This window comes from Leopardus geoffroyi, chromosome C1 (genome assembly GCF_018350155.1).
Source record: "Leopardus geoffroyi isolate Oge1 chromosome C1, O.geoffroyi_Oge1_pat1.0, whole genome shotgun sequence".
NCBI lineage: Eukaryota > Metazoa > Chordata > Mammalia > Carnivora > Felidae > Leopardus > Leopardus geoffroyi.
The window spans coordinates 93,779,660-93,800,415 of NC_059328.1; positions in this window are offsets into that span (position 1 = coordinate 93,779,660).

A 20,756-nucleotide genomic window follows, 5' to 3' on the forward strand; every position below is an offset into this window, starting at 1 on the left:
GTTCCATAAAAGTAATGAATAATAGATTTAAGACTCAGTGCCTGGCTCATAGTATTTTCTAATCTTCACAATCACCCTGTGAGTTGACTATTATCATTACCTCAATCTTACAGATGACGCCTATGTTCCAAAGAGGTTAAGCATGTTATACCCAAGGTCAATAGTGTTAAGTGGCAGAGCCAGGGTTTAAACTCGGGTTGGTCTGACTCTAAAGCAGACTCTTAAGGGAGGGAGATGTTAGGAAGTAATTGCAAAATCCTATTGATGGTGATGAACTAGAAGAGAGGCAGGAGGGAAGAAAAAGAAAATGGATGTACACCCGAATTATGGAGACATAACAGACATGATGTAGCAATTGATTGACAGTTGGAAGGACAGAGTGGTTAAGGTTGGCCCAAGGTCCTGAGCATGGGCGACCAACAGAAGGTGGCACTATGGTGAAAGTCAAGAATACAGGAGGTAAAGTAAGTTAAAAGAATTCAAACTATGTTGAGTTTGATGAGTTCATGGCATTAGCCAGTAGAGATTATCTTGCAAGCATTTGAAAATCCACCTTATTCCTTATGCCTTGTTCTTCACTTATAATGTCTTATTCTTAAATGTCTCATTCTTTTCTTTTATTTAATGTTACTTTTAAATGTTTATTTTTGAGAGAGACAGAGAGAGAAAGAGAGAGCATGAGCAGGGGAGGGGCAGACGGAGACAGAGACAGAGGGCAAGCCGGGGAGGGACACAGACAGAGAGAGGGAGACACAGAATCCGAAGCAGGCTCCAGGCTTCGAGCTGTCAGCACAAAGCCCGTCACAGGGCTTGAACTCACAAGCCATGAGATCATGACCTAAGCCAAAGTCAGATGCTTAACCAACTGAACCACCCAGGCATCCCTTAACTTTTTTTTTTTTTTTAATTTTTATTATTTATTTTTGAGAGCAGGAGAGACAGAGCAGGAACAGAGAAGGGGCAGAGAGAGAGACACACACACACAGAATCCGAAGCAGGCTCCAGGCTCCGAGCTGTCAGCACAGAGCCCGACGCAGGGCTCGAACTCATGGACCATGAGATCATGAGCCAAAGTTGGACGCTCAACTGACTGAGCACCCAGGCACCCCATTATTGTTATTTTTAAAAAATTTTATTGTGCTAAAATACACCTAACATAAAATTTACCTTTTAACCATCTTAAGAGTCTTATTTTTTAAATTAACGCAAGGCTGACTTCTGGTTTCTGGTCCAGCACGGAAGGAACTTGGAAGTCATCGGTCCATCCAACCAACCAACAAGTGAAAAGCTGAACACACTGAAAAATCAACTTTTCTTACATCCATCAGAAAAGTGAGCTCACAGAACAAACTACTGCCCCCCAAATGGAGAAATAGACAGGTACATGCAAAGAATCGCGACTTCATGTAGCAGAAACCTCCGTGGGAGCCAGTATTAGGATAGGAAAATCTAAACTGTAGCTGCCAAATTGCTGGAGGCTCAGTGTGGACACATCTGAGAGTTAAAACCTCTGGGCGTGGGGGGAGGCAATCCTGGGGGAGGCCCACGCTTTTGTCACTTTTAGCTCTAGAAGCTGTATCAGCTTCTGGAGAGTATCAGAGAAAAATCCCCCTGTAACTCTTTGTGGCAGAGGAAGGGGGAGAGTGACCATTTTGAAATATGCCAGAGTGTTCCATTCTTCTTAACGAAGGCTTCCCCCAAGAGAAACTATTTTACCAGAGCCTAACCTATTGGGGTTTTATCAGAACTTAATCCTTAATTAGGAGAAGGGACATGCTAAACTCTAGCCTCTTATTCCACCTAAGGGGAGAGAAAATGGAGGAGCCTATGTGAAGCTCACAGCCCAGGGCCACGGCCTCACTAAAAGACTAAGACCTGTGGCGCCTGGGTGTCTCAGTCAGTTAAGCTGCCGACTTCGGCTCAGGTCATGACCTCGAGGTTCGTGAGTTTGAGCCCCACGACCTGCTCTGTGCTGACAGCTCAGAGCCTGGAGTCTGCTTCGGATTCTGTGTCTCCCTCGCTCTCTGTCCCTCCCCTGCTATGCTCTCTCTGTCTCTCAAAAATAAATAAATGTTAAAAAAAAATTAAGACTAAGACCTATCATTAGACTACAGAACGCTTCCCTCCTTCCATGCCTGACCACCATACCACTAAAGGCCTATTTGCCAAATTTCCTTAAAAAAATGTTTCTTTTAATGTTTCATTTCTTTTTGAGATACAGAGAGAGACGGAGTGCAAGCAGGGGAAGGGCAGAGAGAGAGGGAGACACAGAATCCCAAGCAGGCTCCAGGCTCTGAGCTGTCAGCACAGAACCCAATACAGGGGCTCAAACTCACGAATTGTGAGATCATGACCTGAGCTGAAGTCGGACGCTTAACCGACTGAGCCACTAGGCACCCCTACCAGATTTCCTCTTATCCAGTACATCATGTCAGGGTTTCAACAACCAAAAAAATTTGCAAGCCATAACAAAAGGCAAGAACCGCACCCCCCCCCCACCCCCCACCAACAGTTTGAAGAGGTAGAGGAAATATCAGGACCAGATTCAGAAATGGCAGGGATCTTGGATTATCAGACTGGGGACTTAAAACAACTATGATTAATAAGCCAAGGGCTCCAATGGAAAACATAGACAACACACAAGAGCAGATGGGTAATGTAAGCAGAGAGATGGAAAAGTCTTGGAAGGAATCGCGAAGAAATGCTAGAGATAAAAACAAACAAACACAGAAACAGAAATAAAGGACGCCTTTGGGGGCGCCTGGGTGGCTCAGTCGGTTGAGCGTCCAACTTCAGCTCAGGTCACGATCTCGCGGTCCATGAGTTCGAGCCCCGCATCGGGCTCTGGGCTGACAGCTCAGAGCCTGCAGCCTGCTTCGGATTCTGTGTCTCCCTCTCTCTCTGCCCCTCCCCCGTTCATGCTCTGTCTCTCTCTGTCTCAAAAATAAATAAATGTTTAAAAAAAAAAAAAAAAGGACGCCTTTGATGGGCTCATTAGTAGACTGGACACAGCTGAGAAAAGAATCTCTGAGCTTGAGAACATGTCAATAGAAATTTCCAAAACTAAAAATCAAAGGGGAAAAAAGACTGAAAAAAAAAAAAGAGAGAGAGAGAGAGAGAGAGAGAAGAACAGAATATCCAAGAACTCTGGGATATAATGGGAATACCACAAGAAGAAAAAGAGAAAAGAATAGAAGAAATATTTAGAGCAATTATAACTGAAAATTTCCCCCCAAGTTAATGTCAGACACCAAACTACAACCCAGAAAGCTCAGAACACAGGGCAGGATAAAAATTTAAAAAAACAGATAGACAAACAAAACAAAAAATGACACCCAACCATATCATACTGAAAGTGCATAAAATTAAAGGAAAAATCTTGAAAGAAGCTAGGGAGTTGAGGGGGGGGGGGCCGACACCCTACCTACAGAGGAAGAAAGATAAGAACTAATTTGGCTTCTCAGAAAGCATGCAAGCAAGAAGAGAATGGAGTGAAATATTTAAAGTGTTGAGAAAAAAAAAAAAAAACCTACCAACCTAGAATTCTGTGCCCTGTGAAATTATCCTCCAAAAGTTAAGGAGAAATAAAGACTTTCTCAGACAAACAAAAATTGAGGGAATTGGTTGCCAGTAGGTCTTGATGTGCAAGAAACGTGAGAAGTCCTTCAGAGACAAGGGAAATTATGTCAGCAAGAAATTAAGATTTACATTTTTTTTTAAAAAGGAAGAGTGTTAGAAAAGGAATAGGTTAAAATAAAACACAAACTTTTCTTGGGGGGCCTGGGTGGCTCAGTCGGTGAGGCCTCCGACTTCGGCTCAGGTCATGATCTCTTGGTTTGTGGGTTCAAGCCCCACGTCAGGCTCTGGGCTGATGGCTCGGAGCCTGGAGCCTGCTTCGGATTCTGTGTCTCCCTCTCTCTCTGTCCCTCCCCTGCTCATGTTCATGCTCTGTCTCTGTCTCTGTCTCTCTTAAAAATAAATAAACATTAAAAAAACTTTAAAAAAATCTTTTTTTTTTCTTCTTTCTTTTTTATTTTAGAGAGAGAGAGAGAGCGTGCACAAGAGTGAGCAGGGAAGCGGCAGAGGGGTGGGGGGAGACAGAGAGAGAGAGAGAGAGAGAGAGAGAGAGAATCTCAAGCAGTCTCCATGCTCAACATGGAGCTGGACATGGGGCTCAATGCCACGACCCTGGGATCATGACCTGAGTTGACATCAAGAGTTGGATTCAACCAACTGAGCCACCCAGGCGCCTCCCTTTTTCTTACTCTTAATTAATCTAACAGATAATTGTTTGGAGGGAGGAATTTGGAATATTTTGTTATGACAAGACACTTGCACTAACCACAAAGTGGTACAGTGTTGTTTGAAAATGAACTTGGATTGGCTATAAATTGTATATTGCAAATTCTAGGGCAACCATTAAAAAAGGTTTAAAAAGGGGGCACCTGGGTGACTCAGTCAGTTAAGCGTCCAACTCTTGGTTTCGGCACAGGTCATGATCTCACGGTTTCATGAGTTCGAGTCCCATGTTAGGCTCTGCACTGGCAGCACAGAGGCTGCTTGGGATTCTCTCTCCCTCTCTCTCTGCCCCTCCCCCACTTATGCTGTCTCTGTCTCTCTCAAAATAAATAAATAAATTTAAAAATAAAGGTTTAAAATGGAAGCATAATTGATAGGGTAGGAAAAGAATGAAAATGGAATCCTATAAAATACTCAGTTAAAACTCTGAAAGCCAGAAAAAAGAGTGGGAGACAGAAATGCGAATAAATGGAAAATAGCAACAAATATGGTAGACACTAAAACAACTATAGCCATAATGACTTTGGAAATTTTTTTTAATGTTTGTTTATTTTTGAGAGACAGAGCACAAATGGGGGAGGGGCAGAGAGAGGGGGGAGACACAGAATCTGAAGCTGGTTCCAGGCTCTGAGCTGTCAGCACAGAGCCCGACGTGGGGCTCAAACCCACAAACCGCAAGATCGTGACCTGAGACAAAGTCAGACCCTTAACTGACTGAGCCATCAAGGAGCCCCTAGCTAGACTCCCTTTAAATGTCAATAATCTACTTTGCCAATTAAAAGACAGAGATGTCAGAGTGGACCAAAAAACAAGACCCAATTTAGGTGCCTGGGTGGCTCAGTCAGTTAAACAACCAACTCTTGGTTCAGCTCAGGTCGTGATCTCACGATCTCACAGTTCGTGAGTTGGATCCCTGCACTGAACTCACGTGGAGCCTACTTGGAATTCTCTCTCTCCCTCTCTTTTTCTTCTCCTGCTTGATCTCTCTGTCTCTCTCTCAAAAACAAAACAAAACAAAACCAAGTCCCAATTAAATGTTGTCTACAAGAAACCCATTTTAAATATAACATAGATAATATGCAAAAAGAAATATGATTAAAAGTAAAGGGATGGGGAAAGATATGCCAATATGAACCAAAAGAGAGAGAGAGCAACTTCTTTTATTCCACATAATACATTTAAGGGTCACTAACGTTGTTTCATGTATCAATAGTTTGTTCCTTTTTAATCCATTGTATAGATGAACCACAGCGGTTTTTTTAATCCATTAATTTATTGAAGGACAATTGTACTATCTCGATTTTTTTTGGCAATTATGAATAAAGCTTCTAGCAATGTTCCTGTATAGGTTTTTGGGTAAACATAAATTTTCATTTCTCTAGCTATGAGTGCAACTGCTGGATTATATGGCAACTTATGTTTCATTTTTTAAGACTTTATCCAATTGTTTCCCAGTGTGGCTGCACCTGTTTTCATTCTCGCCAGCAATGTATCAGAACCATGTTCCAATGCATGAGAGCATTCCTCTTCATTGCTTGGTGTTGTCGGGGTGTTTATTTTAGCCGTTCTAACTAACACGTGTGGTGCTATCTCATTAAGGTTTTAATAGGTATTTTCCTAATGGCTGATGATGTTGCACATCTTTTCACGTACTTACTTGTTTTATCCTCTTTAGTTAAATGTTTAAGGCTCTAACTCAGTTTCGATTAAATTCTTTGCTTTCTTACTGTCCAGTTTTTAGAGCTCTTTGCATATTTTTGTTACAAATCCTTTGTTGGACATATGACATATAGATATTTTCTCCCAGTCTGTGGCTTGTCTTTTCATTCGGCTTCCCTTATTACCAAAAGCTTTTAATTTTGATGAAGTCCAATGTATTTATATTCTTCTTTCATGAATCAGGCTTTTCCTGTCAAGTCTCAGACTTTGCCTAACCCTCAGGTTGTAAACATTTTCTCTTGTTTTCTTCTAAAAGTTTTATAGTTTGATGTTTTACGTTGAGAATTACATGGATTAAACATCCATTCTGAGTTCAAATCTGCACACGGTGTGAGGTTTGTTTTTCTACTTGTGGATATCTAACTGTTTCAGAGCAATTTGCTGGGGGGAAAAATCCCGTCCTTCCTTCAGTGGATTGCTTTTGAGCCTTTGTGAGCTATCAGTCAGCCATAGACGCGTGTATCTGTTTCTAGATGCTGTATTCTGTTTCATTGATGTATGTGTCTCTCTTGTTGCTAGTACCACATTGTTTTGATTACTATATCTTTGTACTAAGTCTTAAAATCGGAGGATAGTGTGATTCTCCCAGCTTTGTTTTGTTTTGTTTTGTTTTAATTGTTTTAGCTATCCTAGGAGCCCGTGGGTGGCTCAGTCAGTTGAGCAGCCGACTTCAGCTCAGGTCATGATCTCACAGTTGGTGAGTTCGAGCCCCACGTAGGACTCCATGCTGTCAGTGCAGAGCCCTCTTCGGATCCTCTGTCCCCTTCTCTCTGCCCCTCCCCTGCTTGTGCTCTCTCAAAAATAAACAAACATTAAAAAATTGTTTTAGCTATCCTAGTTCCTTCACCTTTATGTATAAATTTTAGAATCAGTTCATCTATATCTACCAAAAATCTGAGATTTTGATAGGAACTGAGTTAAATTTGTTTATCAAGTTGGAGAGTATCAAATCTATGCTCTATTGAGTCTTCCAGTCCCTGAACATGGCATGATTTTCCATTTTTTTAAGGTCTTCTTTGATTTCTTTCATCAGTGTTTTATAGTTTTAAGCATATAGATCCTGTATATGTTTTAGGAGATTCATATCTAAACATACGATTTTCTCAGCTATTGCCAAGTGATAATGTTTTTTTTTTTTTAATTTTGATTTCCAATTTTTTAAATTTAACATTTATTCATGTTTGAGAGTGAGAGAGACAGAGCATGAGTGGGGGAGGGGCAGAGAGCGAAGGAGACACAGAATCCGAAGCAGGTTCCAGGCTCTGAGCTGTCAGCACAGAGTCTGATGAAAGGCTCGAACTCACGGAGTGTGAGATCATGACCTGAGCTGAAGTCGGACGCTTAACCGACTGAGCCACCCAGGCGCCCCTGGTTTCCAATTTTTATTGCTAGTATACAGATATATGATTTTTATGTGTTGATCTTACATTCTGCAATCTTGCTAAACTCAAGTATTAGTGCTAGATGATGTCTCGTGCGTGCACATGAATTCTTTAGCGTTGTCTGTGAATAGAGATAGTTTCGTTTCTTCCTTTACAATCCAGATAGCTTTTAGTTCTTTTTTCTAAAATCATAAATAGAGGGGCGCCTGGGTGGCTCAGTCGGTTGAGTGTCCGACTTCAGCTCAGGTCATGATCTCACGGTTTGCGAGTGCCGGGCTCTGTGCTGACAGCTCAGAGCCTGGAGCCTGCTTCGGATTCTGTGTCTCCCTCTCTCTCTGCCCCTCCCCTGCTCATGCTCTGTCTCTCTCTGTCTCAAAAATAAATAAAAACATTAAAAAAAACCAAAATCATAAATAGATGTGAATTTTGTCAGGTGCTTTTTATGCACCTGGTTATTGCTTTAACCCTGTTTTTTTTTTTTTTTTCCTTCAAGTGGCAAATGTGGGAATTACATTGATTGGTTTTCAAATAATGAACAATCCCTGCATTCGTTGGATAAACCTCACTTGGACAATGGTGTATTATTCCTTTTTTTATTATGTTATTGGATTTGATTTTCTAATATTCTGTTGAGGATTTGTGTCTCTGTTCATGAGAGTTATTTGTTTTTAATTTTCTTTTATTGTGATGTCGTTTTCTGATTTGGGTATAGTTCTATTCTATGAATGGACCAATCCTTTATTTTAAAAAGGATCAAAACTAAGAAATGACAAGGATTCTGCAAACATCCCATTGAAGACAATTCCTGGATTCTTGAACCAGTGCCATTTGCTGGGCTGTGAATTGCATATAGTTTCTTTTATGTTTTGCTCCTGAATCCAAAATACAGATGGTTGTCATGCTGGCTGCAGTGATAACTGACTTTTGTAATCTCAATATCTCATTGCCAATTATTAAAACTAGTCTTCCCTGCTGACACAGTTTCAGTGATTGAGGTAAAATGTAAATTTTCCTACAGCTGCACTATCAACCTGATCTCTTTTTTTTTTGCTTTTGTTTTGCAGCCACACCTAGAGCAGCACAAAATCTACCGGCCAGGTAAGCCCAGACCTCTGTGCAGTTCACAACTACAGGCAGTCCCTGACTGCATGGTTTGACTTAACACGTTTCGACTTTATAAAGGCGCAGAGGCAGTATTCAGTAGAAACCGTACGTTGAATTTGGATCATTTCCAGGGCTGCCTATGCACCTTACAATCCTCCCTCGTGATGCTGGGTGCTGCTAGCCGGCTGCAGCTCCCTCCTGGTCAGCCACATGATCATGAAACCCCTGTGCTAACAACCCCTATGCTTACAACCATTCTGTGCCCATATGGCCATTCTGTTTCTCACCTTCAGTACTTTATTCAAGAAGCTAAATGAAATATTTGACACTTTAATATGAAATGCTATGTTATAAAAGGCATTTGTGTTAGATGAGTTTGCCCAACTGTAGGCTAATGTAAGTGTTCTGAGCACGTTTAAGATAGGCTAGGATAAGCTATGATGTTCAGTGGTTTACGTGTATTAAATGCATTTTCAACTTAAAGATATTTTTAACTTACTATGGGTTTATCAAAATGGAACCTCATCGTAAGCAGAAGAAGATGCATATATTGATTTGAAGAGGGCTTAGGGCATTTCTGCTTCCTTCTCTCCAGAAAGGTACAAATAGTTCAGATACCCCAGGGCCTCTAAGTGGCAGACATTTATTTGGCTGAATAGATTGCCCATCGGGGGCTCATGGTCATTCAGGTGAAGGGTCATCAATGGGAAAGTAGATAAAGGGGGACCTTTCCACAGGCAGCCCTTCTCCAAGCCATGAGGGGAAGAGATGAGTCAGCTATTCATCTGTTTAGTTAAAAAAAAAATTTGTGGGGCGCCTGGGTGGCTCAGCCGGTTGAGTGCCTGACTTCCGTTCAGGTCATGATCTCGCGGTTTGTAAGTTTGAGCCCCGTCAGGCTCTGTGCTGACAGCTCAGAGCCTGGAGCCTGCTTGGGATTCTGTGTCTCCCTCTCTCTCTGGCCCTTCCCTCTCGAGCTCTGTCTCTCTGTGTCTCTCAAAAATAAATAAACATTAAAAAATTTTTTTTTAATTTGTATTTTGTCCTAAGTATTAAGTTGATATAGTCTTAATGTGGAGGGATGTCCATAAAATAGAGTGGGAAATTAAATAATAAATACATGAAAATTGTGGAAATTCCGGTAGTGCTTTTTTTAAAAAAAAAAAAATTTTTTTTAAACATTTATTTATTTTTGAGACAGAGAGAGACAGAGCATGAACAGGGGAGGGGCAGAGAGAGAGGGAGACACAGAATCTGAAACAGGCTCCAGGCTCTGAGCTGTCAGCACAGAGCCTGACTCGGGGCTCGAACTTACAAACCGCGAGATCATGACCTGAACGGAAGTCAGACACTCAACCGGCTGAGCCACCCAGGCGCCCCCCCGTAGTGCTTTTTATATGTCAGGCACTACCTAAGCTTTTTACATATAGTAACTCATTTGATTGTGACAAAACCCCCAATAAGGTAGGCATTATTGTAATCTCAACTTTACTAAGTAACTGTCACAAGAGGGGTTGTAGAATACTATGAATAACCTTATGTATACAATAAAAAAAAATCCACCTATGAAAATGCAAAAAAATATTATGTGGAGGTAAGTTTCCCCACTCTAAGCCTAGAGTTGTGTGCACGTACAGGGAAAGATTTTCACTTTTGTTGCACATACTAACATTTGCTTAGATTTCTTTTTCTGAGTTTGTATTACATAGATCCTTTAAAATTATGTTTTTCTTCAGGAGTGCCTGGGTGGCTCAGTCGGTTGAGTGTCCGACTTCGGCTCAGGTCATAATCTCATGGTTCATGAGTTCGAGCCCCGCGTCGGGCCCACTGCTGTCTGCGCAGAGTCTCCTTTGGATCCCGTCTCCCTCTCTCTCTGCCACCCCACCTCGTGCACTTTCTCTCTCAAAAATAAATAAAACATGGGGCGCCTGGGTGGCTCAGTTCGGTTAAGTATCCAGCTCTTGATTTCAGCTCAGGTCATGATCTCATGGTTTCATGAGTTTGAGCCCCATATCAGGCTCTGTGCTAACAATGAGGAGCCTGCTTGGGATTCATTCTCTCTCTCTCTCTCTCTCTCTCTCCCTCTCTCTCTCTCTCCCCCTCCCCCACTCATGCTATCTCTTTCTCAAAATAAATAAATAAACTTTAATAAATAAATAAATAGGGGTGCCTGGGTGGCTCAGTCAGTTAAGCATTTGACTTCGGCCTAGGTCATGATCTCACGGTCCATGGGTTAGCCTGGAGCCTGCTTCGGATTCCGTGTCTCCCTCTGTCTTTCTGCCCCTCCCTCGCTCATGCCCTGTCTCTCTCTCTCTCTCAAAAATAAATAAACATTAAAAATTAAAATAAATAAACAAAACATTAAACAAAATTATATTTTTCTTCAAATTATTCACCAGAGGTAGTATGCACTTATTGTCGATTTTTTTTTACTTTTTCTTTAATGTTTATTTATTTTTGAGAGAGGAGAGAGAGAGAGCACACGTGAGTGGGGGAGGGGCAGACAGAGAGGGAGACCCAGAATCCGAAGCAGGCTCCAGGCTCTGAGCTGTCAGCACAGAGCCTGGCTCCGGGCTCAAACCCACAAACCACGAGATCGTGACCTGAACTGAAGTCAATCTGAGTCACCCAGGCACCCCTCAAGTTTTTAGAGAAGAAAAACAAGCACAAATGAGAAAATAGAAATGACCTGCAATCTCACCTCAGAGAGGAAATTAACATTTTGGTGTTTACATTTTCAGTTTTTTTTTGGTATAAATATATGATTTTACGTTTATCAAAAAATTGGTTGACACTTGGGGATAATAGAAAATATATATTGGCCTCTTCCCCCTCATTTCCTGGCACAGAGCTCCTAAAACCATTGTAAGTTCCCAAGTGCAGAGCCCTAGGACATCTCTCGTTCTAATGAGGTGACTATCGGTGGGCTCCTGGGTGGGGGCTGGTCACTGGAAAGACCAAGATTAGAAGCTTGGAATTCTAAGGCTCTCCGAGAAGGGAGAATGGCTGAAAATGGAGTTAATGATGGATCATGATAAAAAGTCCATCAATTCGCACAAGCACTTGGAGAGCTCAGAAAGCACATGGAGGTGTGGGAAGAGCAGCACCATATCCTTTCTCATATCCTTTTATAAGAAGCTGGCAAAAAGAAGTCAGTTTTCCCCTTAGTTCTATGAGCAGCTCTGGCAGATGAATCAAACCCAAGGAGGGGGTCATCAGAATCTCTGGTCTACAGCTGGCCGGCCAGAAGCACAAGGGACAGCCTGAGCCTGCGACTGGCGTCTGAACTGGGACTGGGGAGGGGTGTGGGGGTGTCCGTCTTGTGGGACTGAGCCCTTAACCTGGGGCATCTGACACTGTCTCCTGGTCCATGGTGTTGGAGTTGGGTTGAATTGTGGGAGCCCAGCTGGTGTCAGAGAGAATTGCTTCTTCGTGGGGAAAAACCTCTCCACATTTGGTGACCAGAAGCAAAGTGTTCTGTGTCCAGTAGAGGAGACACGCAGGAGAGACACAACGGTGGGGAGGGGAAAGCAGAGCCTTTCTGTACACAACACCGTAACACGGTTTTAAAAGTTACCCTTTCCGGCTAGCAATTTTGTCATGGGCATCTTTCATTTCTTTAAGCATTCTCGCACGGCATGGCTTTGACCGTATTTTTGGTCGCCTACCGCCGTACTTTGCTTCTGCCATTGGAAATGGGAGAGGGTGATTAATTGAACACTTAATGTGGTGGAATAACGTGATTGAGAAATCAGCTATATGTGGTTTTCTTGGCTGTGGACTCTTCAGGAAAAAATGTGAAGTATTTTCCCCACATCCTCCCAGGAGGGCGGCCAGAGCTTCCAGTCCTGGAGGCTGGAGAGGATTGGAGCTAGTTTTCCAGCGGGGGAGGGTGAGCCTTACCTGCGGGACAGTGACTTCCTGTATCTGAGAAGAAGGTGCAAGGTCACGAGTGTCCACAGGTGACAGAAGCTGAGATCCAGCTGGAACATACATTCCCACCCCCCTGTGCCTCCCAGGTGGCAAAAACCTGGTATGGGATGTCTGGTTACGAGGAGGAAGGAGCATTCAGACAGGAAGGAGCAACATTCAGCATGTACTACAAGAAGCAGATGCAACTGTGGCCTTTTTCACTGAATAAGGACCAGCTGTCCCAGTTGTATAAGATCAAATCCTTTGTTTGCTTATTTGGAGATTTTTGGGGTTTTGGTGTTTTTTTTTTGTTTTTTGTTTTTTGGTTTTTTTTTTAATCCAATGGGCCAGGGGATGAGGCCCTAATAATGACTTTAAACTTCCCACCAACTGTGGATGGGATTTGGGGTCAGATTTATTTATTTTATTTATTTATTTTAATGTTTTTTAATGTTTATTTTTGAGAAACAGACAGACAGACAGACAGTGCAAGCATGGGAGGGGCAGAGAGAGAGGGAGACACAGAATCCAAAGCAGCCTTCAGTGTCTGAGCTTGTCAGCACAGAGCCTGCCACAGAGCTCGAACTCACGGACCGCGAGATCATGACCTGAGCTGAAGTTGCACACTTAACCAACTGAGCCACCCAGGTGCCCTGCTTGGGATCAGATTTAAATAAACCTGGCAGGGTGCCTGGGTGGCTCAGTCGGTTAAGCACCTGACTCTTGGTTCTGGCTTAGGTCATGATCTCACTGCTGTGAGATCAAGCCCTGCATTGGGCTTTGCACTGGGTGTGGAGCCGGAGTAAGATTCTCTGTCTTTCTCCCTCTCTCTCTCTGCCTCTGCTCCTCCCCTGCGTGCTCTTTCTAAACAAATAAAGCTGGCAAAATAAGGAATATCGGTATTTATTCCCCATCGAGTGTCATGGAGCTATTTATTCCTTTCTTATGCACAACAACATGAGGAACATTCATGTGGCTGAATCTCTCTATTCATCCTTGATCATACAGGCTGTTCATTTCAAGCATCTTGGCCCCCTAAGGGGTGGCAATGTCTGCTGGGCCAGTCAGCTCAATGGATTAAGCTCCTTGGGTTGATAGATCAGAACCGGGCAAAGACAGACAAGGTGGGGGAAACTGGTTCCAGTCCCCACGTTGTCACTAATGTGTTTTCTACCTCTGAGCAAGTTTCTTTACCTCTCTGTGCTTTGACTTCCCAGTCTGTAAAGTTCTGTGGACCCATAAGCCCTTGCCTCTTGGGAGCCCTCAGCCTCTAGGAAGTCTAGGCCACTCACCGATAAATTAAATGACATAGCCATGGAAACCATAAGCAGCTCAATATTCTCCCATGTGCTCCGGTCAAACCAGATTGTGGGCCATGTTCCAGAACATACTCTGGGTTTTACACCTCCATGGTTTTGCTCTTGCTGTTCCCCTGGAATGGGGGGCCCTCATTCTTGCCTGTGACAATCCGACTGGTCCTTTAAAATTCAACAACATCCACTCTCCACGAGGCCACCCCCAGAGGGTGGACTTCTTTCTTTCTTCATCCACTGGTATCTTAGGCCTGTGACTACAGTCATCAGGGTACAATTTGCAAGCTCCCTGAGGGCAGGGGCTGGGCCTCACTCATCTCTGCGTGCCCCACAGGACTCAGCCCAGGATGTTACGAGTTATGGTGCAGCCAAATGTTTGTGGAACTAGAATTGGGACCTGGGCCTAGGCTTGGCTCAAGTTTCAGGCTATTTCAGGCCCTGGGATGGGTGGGGTGATGAGGGGAATGCTGGGGCTGCAAGATAAAAGGCCTGAGCGGGAATGTGGCCTGGGCTTCACTGCCTGGAAGGGCCTCTCTGCCTCCCTCCTCTCCCCACCACCCAAGCAGGAGCAGGGAAACACTGTGTACTAGAGACTTTTCCATCAGACCCTTGTGGGCCCCTTAGGACCTTCGTCCCGCCCACTCTGTCCCTGAGTCCTTATGGGGGGGGGGGGGCAAGGGCCCAACCAGGTCTGCAGGAAATGGCTGGAGGGGGGGCTGTGGGAAAAGGTTAATGTCCTAGCTCCCGGGCTCTGCTTGGGCCCCACTGTTGCCCTTGGTCTAAAACGTTGTGTTGACCCTTTGTCCAGGCTCTGTTTGGAGTGTGGAAGTGGCATGAGCTCATGCAAGAGGCTGAGGAGTCTTTCCTCACTGCTGCAGAATGGGACAAATGTTGAGGGCGGGGAAGAGGGGGGTTAACTCTTTTCCTGGGGAAGAGGCCAGGCTCGCAATGGGTAAAGGTGGAGCCCCTGACCCTCAGAAGGCCTCCCCGGCAGAACTCCTGCACACGGCGGAGTAGAAGGGAGGCTTGCGGGATTAAGACAGACAGGTATGAGGGGCAGCGCTGGCAATCTGGGCCAGCAATAGGAAGAGCTGGGAGGGTGAAATGGTTAATGGTTTGTTGAAAAACAGGGAGAGTCCCTCCTCCAGGGGCCCAGCTGGCTGCAAAGCCAGGAGCAGAGGCTCCAAGGGTGATGCAATGGGGCCCGCCCTGCACACCAGAGAGGGTGAGGAAGGCGAGCTCCCACCCAGCAGCAGCCTCCACACCAACAGCTGACCACTCTCCTCCGGCTCCAACAAGCCAACCACAGGGCAGGGCCTTTGGGGCAAAGGGGGCAGGTGACTGGCCACCAGAAAATTCGGGAGTTGCAGCGCCTGCCTGTCCCACTGCATCCGGCCCCAGTGCCCTTCCAGCCAAGGCAAATCCCTCTCCTGGCACCCAACGACAGACCTAACCAACCTGGCCAACCTCCTGTCTCTTCCAAATCCAAGACCATTTCCAGTCCTAGGGGCCGGTGGCAGGTAGCAGGTAGCAGGTGGGGAACCTGGGCCTGTGAGAGGCGTAGACGCACAATGCAGTCCCTGATCCCAGCAAACTGGCACCTCCGCTCACCAGCCCACTCTCCATTGTCTTGAGACAGGCTACCTGCCAGGGAGACAATATTTCAGAAACTTCTAAAAGACTCAGGACAAATCCAAGAGTGGGTACGTTGATGTGAACTCTGGAGACGGAGTGCTGCCCTCCTCCCCACGCCGGGGTCTGGCGTGGTAAAGGCAAGTTTGCTTCTCAGAAGGACTTTGCAGGGTGGGGCACATGGAGAGAGGGAGGAGAAGGTATCCAGAGGCCCAGATTTTGTGACAAAGTTCAGCTGTTGACTCCAAGCCCCATGAGGACAGGAACAGGGTCTGTCTTGTTGACCGCGGGCTCCCTGGCAGCCAGCATGGCTCCTGACACAAAGCCTGTGCTTAATAAATAACTGACTGGCAGAGACCTGGGCACAAGCTGGTGCCCAAGGCCAGTTTCACAATTTCTGGAGTCTGCTTTTTTTGGTAAACGCCTTACCACACACACACACACACACACACACACACACACACACCCACACACACACACACTCATAGGGGCAGGAAAGTACACAAAGTAGCACAAAGAACCATCAAAACAGATTCTTTGAACATTGTTTACCATTACTGGAAGCTTGCTCAGCCTTAACTTTAATGGGCTGTAGCTTTGAAAGCTGAAAACTGAAGAAAGATACATCAGGATTTCAGGTCCAAGTCTGAGGGAGTTTGGAGGGGCTGCTGGATACACAGAAGCCAGACCCCCCGGCCAGGCTGGGCCAGGGGAGTGGCGCGAGCTGGCGACTCCCGCAGCTCCAGCCCCAGTGCTGGAGGCAGTAATCCCCACGTAAACACGTACTCAGCACCAGCAGTGACAACCTTTCCCGAAGCAAGCAGGTTTCTGCCGCTGCTCCTCATTCTGGAAAGCAGGGCACACAGAGAATTCCAAATCCTCAACAATAACGCGTTCCCCTCCAGATTTTTAGCTGGAGCCACATTTCAGTGCCTTACATTTGCACAATACTTGTAACTTGTTCAAAGCTCTTTTATATTTATTATCTTACTAGATTGGATCATCACAAACCCCAGATGGAGAGCTATCACCCGGTTTTGCATGAGGAAACAGAGGCCCAGAAGGCCCCTGAAAGTCCCAGGATTCCAGCAGCCAAGTTGGTAGCAGAGTCAAGACTTGAGGCCACATCTCTGTCTTCCCAGATGCCCTGCTCTGCTCCACGCTAGACACGCAGCCTCCCCATGAGTCAGCCGTCACGAGTTCCAAGCACTGGGCCTCACATCCCCTGTGGCCGAAAGGTGCCTTTCCCTGGGTCCTATTCACAGCCAGGACAATTGGCCCCACTGTTTACATTTTTGCTCCTTCCCTCTGGCAGGACCTGGTGCCATGAACCAACCTTGTCTGTTTTGCTTGAAAGCCTATCCCACTGTGCCTCCTACCCCGACACATGCTATATTCAGGTTGCACTAAACTGGAAACCAGTGCCCAGCGCTGGGAGAACGACGGAGACAACTTTTATGGCAAGATGAGGGAACGCTTGGGAAACACTGACAAGGACAAGCGTGTAAGCAGTCTGCGTATGTGGTAATGTGTTTTCGAAATACTGTAATCTGATGAGAGCAGGAGGACACAAAGCAACATGCATCTACTGAGCACAGGTATGTTAAGAGTCGAGCTTCTGTGAATTGCCAAGAACCAGAAGTGAACTTAGAAAGACGTGAAGAGATTTTTTATCTTCACAGGTTTTTCTTTCCTACAATGTTCAAAACAATAATAAATAATGAATAGGATCGTAACAGGGGTGCCTGGCTGGCTCAGCTGGTAGAGCATACGACTTAATCTCAGGGTCATGGGTTCGAGCCCCACGTTAGGCATGGAGCCTACTTAAAAAAAATAATTAAGGGGCGCCTGGGTGGCGCAGTCGGTTAAGCGTCCGACTTCAGCCAGGTCACGATCTCGCGGTCCGTGAGTTCGAGCCCCGCGTCAGGCTCTGGGCTGATGGCTCAGAGCCTGGAGCCTGTTTCCGATTCTGTGTCTCCCTCTCTCTCTGCCCCTCCCCCGTTCATGCTCTGTCTCTCTCTGTCCCAAAAATAAACGTTGAAAAAAAATTAAAAAAAAAAATAGGATCATAATAAGCAGAGGAGGAGGCAGAGAAGCAGAAGGCCCCCAGGGGACTATCCATCTTCCCCAAAAGGCTAGAGTTAAAGAGGGTGGCAGGGGGAGGAGACTGGCCATGTGGGGTGAAGGAGCTGGGTGGGAGCCAGTGCTCAGAGATATAGAGGTGCACCTGGGAGCCTCGTCTCTGGGAGTCCCTCAGGGCCAGGAGGACACGTAAGCAATCTGGAGTCCTGCTCCAGGGGCCCCCTTCACGTCAATTACAACATTTAATGGCGCCTCCCAGAGTTGTGCAACATGGAGGCCTTGGGACAGAAAGAAGTTGGAGCGGATCTGTTGAACGTGGAGCCACTGAGCCTTGCTTACCTGCTTCTGTTGTCATCTGAGATCTCCTGCAATTTTTCTGCACCTTTCATTTAGGAGGGTTAAAGCGCCGCCTGGCCTATAGAAGATGAGAGGCTTCCAGGGGGAGCCTGGCCTTTTTTTGGTGGGGATGCCAGCCTGGCGGGGAACAGGCAGGTGTGAAAAGCACCAGCCTAGGCTCCCCTGGGACTCGGGGACAGTGCGCTGCACAGACATATCAAAGCCGGTATGTCTGAAGCAGACTCCTTATGTCAGCAGCCCCTCCACCCAGACCTGCTTTTCCTCCCATGTTCCCCATCCTGGTGGACATCCCTGCCATCCACCCACAGCTTGCCAGGCTCTGCACCATCTGGCTCCAACTTCAGCTGTCACTCTGCCCCATTTTGCACCCTGTGCCCCACCTGTGCTGAAATAGTTACAGTTCCCGTAATACATACCAAGTTACTTCATTGCCCTGCCTCTTCTCATGCTATCCCTTCCCTACCTTGTCCGGCTGCTTATATGTCAAGAGTCAGCTCAAGTAGCAGCTGCCTCTACAAAACCATTCCTGCTTGTCCCCACCCCTACCCCCCCATACTCCCCCACACACCCCCGCCATCTGTCCCCTGGTAGAGATCAGTACTTCTTTTGTCTCTGTAGCCCCAATATCTAGTGTGGCTCCTGACACATCTTTCTCATTCAGTGTATATTTTATGAATTTAAAAAAAAAATGAATGAATGTGGAGAGGAAGTTTTGGGGTAGACAGAAGAGTGAATTTGACTGACAAGACTCAGCCCATGTGTGACACCCCAATGCCACCACATTTCTGGTGATGGCATCCCCTAATTCATCTCTACCCCCAGGCTACTCCTTTCTAGGGCAGGGTCCCTTCTGGTCCTTAGGCTCTTTGGCAGCTTCCCTCCACCACACACAACAGGTGCACCCATCCTTGGGTCTCTGCTGTTCTCAAATGTTGGCACCTGCTCATTGGGTGTGGGTTGTGCCGTTCAGGGGAGTGAGCCCTGACCTACCCACCTGACCTTGCTCAGAGCTGCTGAGTCAGCTAGGTGGCTGGGTGGGCTGAGGACAGGTCAGTTTTTTTTTTTTTAATTAAAAAAAATTTAATGTTTACTTATTTTTGAAAGAGAGAGAGAGAGAGAACAAGAGGGAGAGGGGCAGAGACAGAGAGGGAGACACGGCATCCAAAGTAGGCTCCAGGCTCTGAGCTGTCAGCACAGAGCCCGACGCGGGGTTCAAACTCATGGACCACAAGATCATGACCTGAGTCGAAGTCCGAAGCATAACTGACAGAGCCACACAGGTGCCCCCAGGACAGGTCATTTCTTGACATCCATAAGAGGCAACCTCCCTAGCTGGGCCATGTGAGGCCATCTGGGGGGGGGGGGGGCGGGCAGCACACAACAGCTCTCACCCATGTTATGTCATCACACTCTCTGGCTGGGTGAGTCCTCTGGGTTCCAGCCCACATATGGTGGGGGCAGTGGCAGCCAATCATGTCCTCTGCAGCAGGCTAATTTCCAGGAAGGCCCTGGACCCTGGCCTGACATGAACCACATAGGCCTGCTGCCTTTTCCAGGGCAAGGAGTACTGTCCATCCTGCCTTCTAGCCTAAGCACCCAATTCCCGTAGGTGGACCACCCCACACCCCCCTTGGGCCAGGCACTCAGGTAAGTGGAGTCAGCCTCCTTCCTCGTTCAAATGGCAAAGGAGCTGCTTCTTCTAGGCCTGTTCCTGTCTTCAGCATCCTCAGCAGCAGCAATGGCCAATTCTGTGAGCGAGGTGTTGACACCTGTTACCCTGATTCAGGAGGACTCAAAGAAGGGCTGAACTCCCGTCTCCAGGAAGTTGGCAGTTTGGTTGCTAACATGTATGGCAGAACTTGGGATCTGAGAGACAAAGCTCTCAGACAATGGGGGTTTTTTACACATCAAATCCAAAAGGCACATCTATGTTTTTCTGGTTTTTTGTTTTTTTTTTTAATAAGCTATCCTAAGTCACATGTTTTCCTATTCTGGGGATGTGGAGTTTTCACCTCTGTTCCAACTGGCTCTCCCTCTGTTCTCTGAGCAGGCAGCTCTGATCCCTGGACTCTGACAACAGTTTGGGCAAAGCCACAGGATGAAAGCTACTTTAGGCCATATATCCAAAGACTCCTGGGTGGGCAGGTATGGCTCCTGGCCCCAGCTGGGAGATACGGAGAAAGATACCAGTCTGGCACGCTGTGGATAAATCTGGTATCGTGGTCCCCTACTCTCTGTCCCTTCTGATACAGGAATACCCCCGAGAAGGAAGTTGGGGGATTGAAAAAGTGGGCAGTTAAGATGAGGATATGCAGAAGTATGCATCCTTTCAGGCACTTCCACGGCCTCATTCAAACAGATGGCCCCATGGGGCGGGGTGGTTGGAACATGGGCTTCTCTGACTAAGACTTCTGGGGCCCCAGAGGCAAGTATTTTACACTCTTCCCACTCCTGAACACAAACCAGTGGAAAAGATGTCATTCCAAACCACAACTTCTTTCTTAAAAGAGTTGAACCTGTCAGAGACCTGGTGGGCTTCTGGATAGAAAAAGGTGGGCTTGGTGGGGCAGGGGAAATTTCAGAAAAGGGCACTGGGGGGGGACCTGAATTACTCATCACAGTAGAGAGGAATCTGGCCTTCCAGAGTCAATCAAGGAGGAGAGAGAGAGGTGGGGGGATGGAAGGGAGTAACAAGGAAGCCACATTAGGCAGCAGTGGGCTAGGGCAGCTCTGTGGGGCGGTGTGGCCAGTGAGAAACCCCAGGTGACGAGATCGCCAAAATAACTTTACAGAACATTTCAGAAATGTGATTTTAAATTGTTTGCTAGGTGATGTAATCTCTCCCCTGTGGCCCACAAACCTTCATTAAAAGTTCTGCTACATGTTACAGCATTATTTTTGCAGTTGTTTTGGAATAGGGGTGGGGGTTGAAAGGAGAAGGGGCCGTGTTCCGTATTTG